The sequence below is a fragment of the Papaver somniferum genome, chromosome 1 (genome assembly GCF_003573695.1).
Source record: "Papaver somniferum cultivar HN1 chromosome 1, ASM357369v1, whole genome shotgun sequence".
NCBI classification, from domain to species: Eukaryota; Viridiplantae; Streptophyta; class Magnoliopsida; order Ranunculales; family Papaveraceae; genus Papaver; species Papaver somniferum.
In genome coordinates, this window is record NC_039358.1 from 96,166,175 (window position 1) to 96,174,198 (window position 8,024).

Genomic DNA, 8,024 nt, shown 5'->3' on the forward strand with positions numbered 1-8,024 from the left:
AAATCACAGCTTCATACTACACCAAGGAAAACTTCAACATGATGTTTTAACCGATTAAATCTATCATCTTGGATTCTAGCAAGATTTAGAATCAACTCACTCTCTTCAGCTGTTTCCCGTTCATTTAGAGAGATAAACTCTTTTGAAGGGTAATCGGAAGAACACATGTCGGAATCAGTCTGTCTCGTTTGAACACAACGTTCATCTATCTTTGAGATTGAAGAATTTTTCTCTTTAATAGAAATAGACGAAACAGAATTTTTATTTCTGGTGACGCGTTTATCAGAGATATTATCGTCCATCCTCAGATCGCTACAAACACAGACTTGTAAGGTCTTAAACGTGTATGCCTGCTCTGATACCAATTGAAAAAGTAGGATTACAACAACCACACCCAATATTTCGCTTCGCAATCTGTATGGACAAACTCCAATATACTTTCTAGAGAATCAACTAGACAGTCAGACTCAATCTAGATAAAAAGTATATCAAAGAGTTTATATCTCAATCTCTCGATTTTATATATACTCAAGCAAATAGAAATTTGTGAGTCTTTATGAAATACTAGAGAGATAACTTGAATGGTACCAAAGAACAATATCCAAGTATCAATCAATTTAAATCAACAACCAAAAGGTCGGATATTCTAATTGATTGAACAACGCACAACCTATGATATTTCAATTATATAACAAAATATAATGCGGAAAACAAATAACACAAACACCAGAGTTTTGTTAACGAGGAAACTGCAAATGCAGAAAAACCCCGCGACCTAGTCCAGATTGAACACACACTGTATTAAGCCGCTACAGACACTAGCATACTCCAAATTAACTTCGTTTTGGACTGTATTTGAACCCCAATCAATCTCACAATGATCCAAGGTACTGTTATGCTCCTACGTCTCTGATCCCAGCAGGATGCTACGTACTTGATTCCCTTAGCTGATCTCACCCACAACTAAGAGTTGCTACAACCCAAATTCGAAGACTTTAATAAACAAATCTGTATCACACAGAAATGTCTACGGTAATTGATAAATTCGTCTCCCACAAATATACCTACGAGTTTTGTTCCGTCTTTTGATAAATCAAGGTGAACAGAAACCAATTGATAAACCGAACTTATATTCCCGAAGAACAGCCTAGTATTATCAATCACCTCACAATAATCTTAGTCGACGCAGCGAAAAAAGATATTGCGGAATCACAAACGATGAGACGAAGTGTTTGTGATTTTTTTTATATTTTTCCTATCGGAGATATCAATCTCAAGCCAATTATTACAATTGTACTTGTACGATAGAAACAACAAGATCAGATCACACAACTACAACAAAGTAGTATCGGTATGGCTTCACAATCCCAATGATGTCTTTAAGTCGTTAACCTGGTTTAGAAGAAGAAACCAAAGGTTAAAGGAGAATCGACTCTAGCTTAGCACAACTAGTATCACACAAAAGGTGTGGGGATTAGGTTTACCAGTTGTTAGAGTTCTCCCTTATATAGTCTTTCAAATTAGGATTTGCAATCAATGTTATCTTGGTAACAAAGCATTCAATATTCACCATTAGATGAAAACCTTATTAGATTCAAGCTAATATCTTCCAACCGTTAGATCGAAAACTAGCTTGTTACACACAAATGAAATGCACGTTTCTAGGCTTGTGTAACCGTACCCAACCTTGTATATTTTGTTGGTTCAACAATACTCAACCAAATGGTTAGCGATATGATCACTTTCATATCAACCATATTCTTCTTCACCATAACTAGTTCAAGTGACTCAAATGAGCTAGTTAGAGAGTTGTTCAATTGCAAGAAAATATTATGTAACTAACAAGACACAATTGAAGCAAAAACGATTTGATTCACTCGAATCGGTTCATGAACTATATAGCCACGGTTTGCAATTTGCATTCCTTAGTTTATATAAGAATAAGTTCACAACCATCGTTTTTAGATATAACCTACTCAAGTTCGCGGACTAGGTTCACGGACTAAAGTTCCCGGACAGAGTTCACAAACTCCAGTAGAATTTCTCGGGATGAGAACTTCCGCCAGTTCGCGGACTGAGTTCGCGGACTTGGCTCACGCCATCATTCTGGTTCTCTTGATCAACAAAGTTCGCAAACTTCGGTTCAAGGAATAAGGACTTATACATATACGTGTTTCCACAACAATGCTTATATCCTACAATGGTTATATAATCTAAACTCTCATTTCAATCATTGAAACATTCTTAGAGGACGTTGATATTCTATAGTTGTTATTCACAAACTATTTTTCGTAAAAGTAAGCAATTTTCAAAGTGATTGAAACTTGTCATGACTTTCGTCACTAGGTAAAGATGTACTTGGTTAAACAAAAAGCTTACCAACACATTGTTTATGGGTGAAAATTGTTTCTACTGGTTTTGGTAAATTTGGGTGTGTGTGGATGAGAAACGAATCTAAACCCTAAACAAATGCACTGCACGGGAGTGCTTTTGATTCGAGAGATCAATCTATACAATTCTGGCCTAAACCAAGAAATGGTCGTTCCAGACTTGCTTCAGTCACAAAGTGAAGGAGATGGGGTTGATCTTATGGAGGGAAGCGAAGAAGTTGTTGAGATTGTGAAGGTTTTGGTTGTTTATGACTTGTATAAGAATGTTGAACTGGCTTGCACAATGTAAGCTATCAGTTCTGGGTGTTTTCTGGATACTGTGACAACACTTGGTTTCTCCGTGTTGTTTGACGATAGGTCGAAGAACCTATTTATACAAGTCATTTGAGCGCAATCCTATTCTCGTAGGAAGTGGAGGAAGTTGAGTGATGGAGTAACGGGGTCGTGTAGGTGATTGTCACACGATCACGCCTTTGCCCACTTCCCTCATTATCGTTAACCGTCCATGCTTACTGACACGTTCTCGTAAAGGGCGCGTTGCACGCCGCACGCTGTAAACCTCCAGACCAATACCCCAGTAAGTATCCCCCAGTTTGTGACATGTTTGATGTCTCGAATGAGTGGGTCGAGTCGTGGGACCCGCCGCTAGAAATATCATACGGTGCTATTAGGTTAAATAACTAAGTTATTTAAGGATTTGATATTCTTGAAATATCGTGCATGCTCGATGCATGTAATGCATCGTTTTAAATCAAGCAGCTCAAAACAATCGATATGCATAAAGCATCGCTGTTTTAAAGCTTGATCGAGCAGTCGCGGATTAAGCGTCTTAAAATGACAGCACGTCCAACCATCTTCGAGTGATCGTTTGGAGGCCGCGTAGGCGGGCCATCATTTGGTCGATCACTCCTTGTGACATAGTGGCAGACGGTAATCATTGAGGCGCTTCATTGATCGCCTAACTTTTAATCCAAGCCGTCCGACCAAGCTGGCAAAGTTGAACGGACGAGATGATTTACGACATATATTTGCTTCCGTTGATGGATTTTAGGGTTTTTAGAGATGCACAACATCCCCTCTTTGGCTTGATCGAATCCAAGCATATGAGCTGATTTTGGTGGGACCGACCAGGCATGCGTGGAGACGGCCTGCCGGTGTGCATGCCTACACCTCTCGGTCCCATAAAGATTCGATCTAGGCCACTCAATTTGACCGGCAAAGATGAGTATTCGTGATCGATTTGTGACAGAAATACATTGCCGCAAAGGTCTAAAAGTCGTGTGGCATGCCACCTTTGGGCGTGCATTTCGAGGCGCCGAGCCCTAATCTGCATAGGTCGGTCGGTCACACGCAAAGGTGGGCCCACGGTGATCACGTTGACATCCTTGGGACCTCTTGAGTTTATATCTACACCCTCCGTTTAGGCTGGCGAAGATGGATGGTCACGATCGAACTACGACAGATGTGCATTGTCGTAAACCCTAATTAGGGTTTTGAATCAGTCACGCACGCGTGACTTTGGCCAAACTGTTTGGTACGCCGTGGTCCTCCTTTAGAGAGACCGATCACGTGGAGCCCATGTTGGGATGACGGTGAACGTATGTGCACCTTCCTGATGGTCCTAAATGCGATCTAAGCCATCCAAATAGTCTAGCTAAGTTGGATGGTTGTGATCGATTTTAAGACACTAGTGGAATTCCGCAACCCTTAGAAACATCATGCCTTCCATGGTTTGAGCAATCGTTTCATTGCTCCATAACCTCGCCGTGAGAAAACCGATCGGGTGAAGGATAAGTCGGCCCGCCAACGTGTGCGTTAGCGCTTCCCTGATCATTCATGGGATGATCTAATCCGTCCAACCAGGATGGTGAAGTTGGACGGTTGTGATGGTTTTAAGACTGCCCTGAACAGTCTATGCTCGTCGAGCTTCTCCCAAAATTGCGCGGCCACTCAACTTTGGGTTGGCGTTTGATGGTGTTGGGGGAGTATGGTGATTTTTCGAACGGCTAGGGCATAAGTGGGCCCGCCGGTGGTCATCACAATAATTGCCTATTTTTGCCAGGGTTTGGCTAGGCTTGTTAAATTGTTCGGCCAACTTGCGTGGCCGTGATCGTTTATGAGACTGATATGGACAGTCCAGATTTATCTTAAAGAAATTAAGCATGCTTGATCGGCTAACCAAAGCGCGTCGATGCGAGACTCTCTTTAAAGAGTGATGTAGCCTGTACGGGTATTCCGTGCACATCTCAAAATTGTCACTTGGAGATTCATGTTACTCTGCTGAGAGTGAACACTCAGTCATCATGTTATGCTAATAATGAGAGTTCGGCTGAGGACAGCACAGGAAATACTATGCAAATCATGCATTAATTAATAATGCTAAAAAATTCACAGAATATTTGGGGATTGTTGTTGCATGTACCATTCCGGGTGAATTTTGTGTATTTATTGAATTGCTTCGAATAAATAAAGTGAAGAGGTACTCATCACTTATCAAACGACTTTGCCTTTTGCAGGATGTCAGCGCATTATCAAACGGATTTACCCTTTGCAGGATGTCAGCGCATTAAATTTGGTTTTACAATTTTATCCCTGAACTAAAATCCACCATCAACATTAGGTCCCCTGCCTAGCACGCAATGGTTGCACTATTGTGGGGTAGGCATTAGATGGTGAAAAATAAAGATAAAACTTATGAGACAAAGTTAGATGTTACCAGGAGAGATGGGTCGTCATGTCCTTGGAGCATGTCATGTTCAAGAGGCGTCCAGGTGAGCGTTCCCCTAGCATGATGTCGGTTGGCCCCAGGTAGATTAGGCATATGGTTGGTTCGATTTTCAAACTATTCATGACGATGTAGTAATCCCCGACTCTGATGAGGACGAGCCCTATCGTGAGTAATATCCTTAAAAGGTTGCTGAAGCAATTTCTGAAAAAATATGTTGAAGCATCTCCCAAAGAGAACGGTGATGCATCTTCCGGAAAGCGTGCTGAAGTGGCTTCTAAAGCGAACGTCGAGGCGGCTCCCGGAGAGAGCGTTGAAGCAGCTTCTGGAGCAAACGTCGAGGCGGGTCCCGGAGAGAGTGTTGAAGCAGCTTATGGAGCGAACGTCGAAGCGGGTCCCGAAGAGAGTGTTGAGGCAGCTTCTGAAGCGAACGTCAAGGCGTCTCCGGGAGAGAGCGTTGAAGCGGGTCCCGGAGAGAGTGTTGAAGCGCCTTCTTCTGGAGAGAGTGTTGAAGCGCGTTCTTCCTGAGAGAGTGTTGAAGTGGCTTCTTCAGGAGAGAGCGTAGAAGCGGCTTCTGCTGGAGGGAGCGTTGAAGCGGCTTCTGCTGGAGGGAGCGTTGAAGCGGCTTTTACTGGAGGGAGTGTTGAAGCGGCTTCTTCTTCAGTTTAACTTCCCCTTGCGAATTACATGCTTCTTGATTGACCATCTCTCTTGTGTTGAAGAAGTCCTTGACTGACGGCGCAGGAATTTCATGCTGAGCCTCAGTCCCCAAGCGTGATTTATATGGTTCTATCTTGTATGGTCGATGGGTTTACCATAATAAAGATATCGCCATCTCGCCTCCGTGACTCTATTATTTCTCCATGGGAAAATAAAATATGCATAATTTCGGATTACTCTGTCCGTAGTGGTTGTTGCTATGGTGAAGCTCGGGATTAGCAATCTTCATATAGTGGTAGAGCTTGTTTCGTTATTATAGGGAAAAGCTAATGATGGAACCGATAGCTTCCTTGATGTTTCCTCATGGAATGAAAAATAGGGAGTCAGTCCCCTGCCCACGAGTATCTACTGAGCCTTCGACTTGATAGATGTTGTCACGCTGGGTTCATGAGGTCGTCTTTACGTGCATTGCGTTTTATAGACGTCCAGGAACATCACTGGTCTTTGACAATACGCCTGATCTCTTGAGTATATCCTCGTCTTTGGACATCTTGGAATCATAATGATAGCGTGCCTGCATCTCTCTAAATTCACAATCTTTGAGATGGGCAGTGCTAAGCAGTCCCCAGTCACACTCCTTTGCCATTATCATCTTTGGATCGTGTCTTTGAGGAGTAAGGAAGTTCCTTCATGCGAATGACTTAACTAATAGGTTCTGCAAATATGATGAAGCTCTCTTCATGGAGAATCTGTATGTACCTCTTAAGTCCCAGGTGCAATCTCCTTTGGTAACGCAACTACTTCTTCTACGGGAGACGAAATTCTGAAAGCGTCTCTCATTGATGTTTCTGCCGTCGATACAGATATGGAATATCTTGGACGTTGTTTCATCATTGTGGCAGTCGTGCATGTGGTACTGGAGTTGGAGTTGGCGATTTTGGACGCGCAGGATGTTGTATTTCGGTGGTTTTCCTCTTGCTGCTTCAGCGTAACTGCTTACAGAAGGCTGAAGGTTGTATTGCCTGTTGGTGAGATGTATGCTTCCACGAACATCATGAGGCTCTTTATTACGGGCAGGATTGTTCTTTCTAGCAGGGCAGCTGTTGTCGCAACTGAGCATTTAGCAGCTTCATGGAGTTCAGAGGATGTCTGAAAATGTCTGATAGCGCAGGTTCTTCGACAAAACACGATAGACAAGTACCATCCTATTGATGCACAATTACACCACTTGTTGTTCATCCACATTTGGATCGTGACCCTCCAGTGCCTGAATTCGGGACCTCTTGACATAATCATTTGGATGTTCGTTGTTTCGCTGAAGCGTTCCTCTTAAGTATGACAGAGTGATTCTCCCAAGCTGCGGATTCTTTCTCGACATGATGATGCAGACATCACTATCTTCTTAAGGCTGCTCCCTTGAGGTGTCGGCTCTAGTAGATCTGAAGATGTCCCGGGCTCGCTCTCGTCCGGGATGACATAATAGGCGAACCCTTTATGATGATTTGGAGATGACAATATTCGTTGAATCTTCCGAAATGCTTCTAGTTGTAGTGCGGTCCAGACGAAACTTGCTCCTTTCTTCAGCAAGGGGGTGAATGAAGCAACAAGCTGGGCTAAAACCAGGTATAAAACTGTAGTTCACCTTGCCCATGAAGCTTTGGAGTCCCTTCACAGTTCATGGAGGCAGCATCGTGAGGATATCTTGGGTCTTGGATGGATCTACTATGATTCCCTCAACAGTCACCTTTCGAACACTTGTCGTAAGACTTCTGTGTGGGCCACCCGAGATTTTGATTGGACTACTATATCATCCACGTAGTCTTCAACTTGCTTATGCATCATGTCGTGGAAGATTGCTGTCATAGCGCGTTGATACGTTGCACCGGCATTAACCAAATGGCATTACGGTATAATAAAAATTTCCGAGAGGAGTTCGAAAAGCTGTCTTACTTGCGTCATGTTCATACATCCTTATCTGATTGTAGCCTCTATATCCATCCATGAAGGAGAACATGTCGTGTCCACTGGTTGCATCAACTAACATGTCGATGTTAGGTAGAGGAAAATCTTCTTTGGGGCAGCATTTGTTCAAGTCTCTGAAATCCATCAACACCTGATCTGTCCGTTTTTCTTTTTTACTGGAACCACATTATCCAACCAAGTCGGATGATGAATGGGTTTAATGAAGCTAGCAGCTAGAAAATTCTGAATCTCAGTCTTGATTTGCTCTTCTACCTCGTGTCTGAACT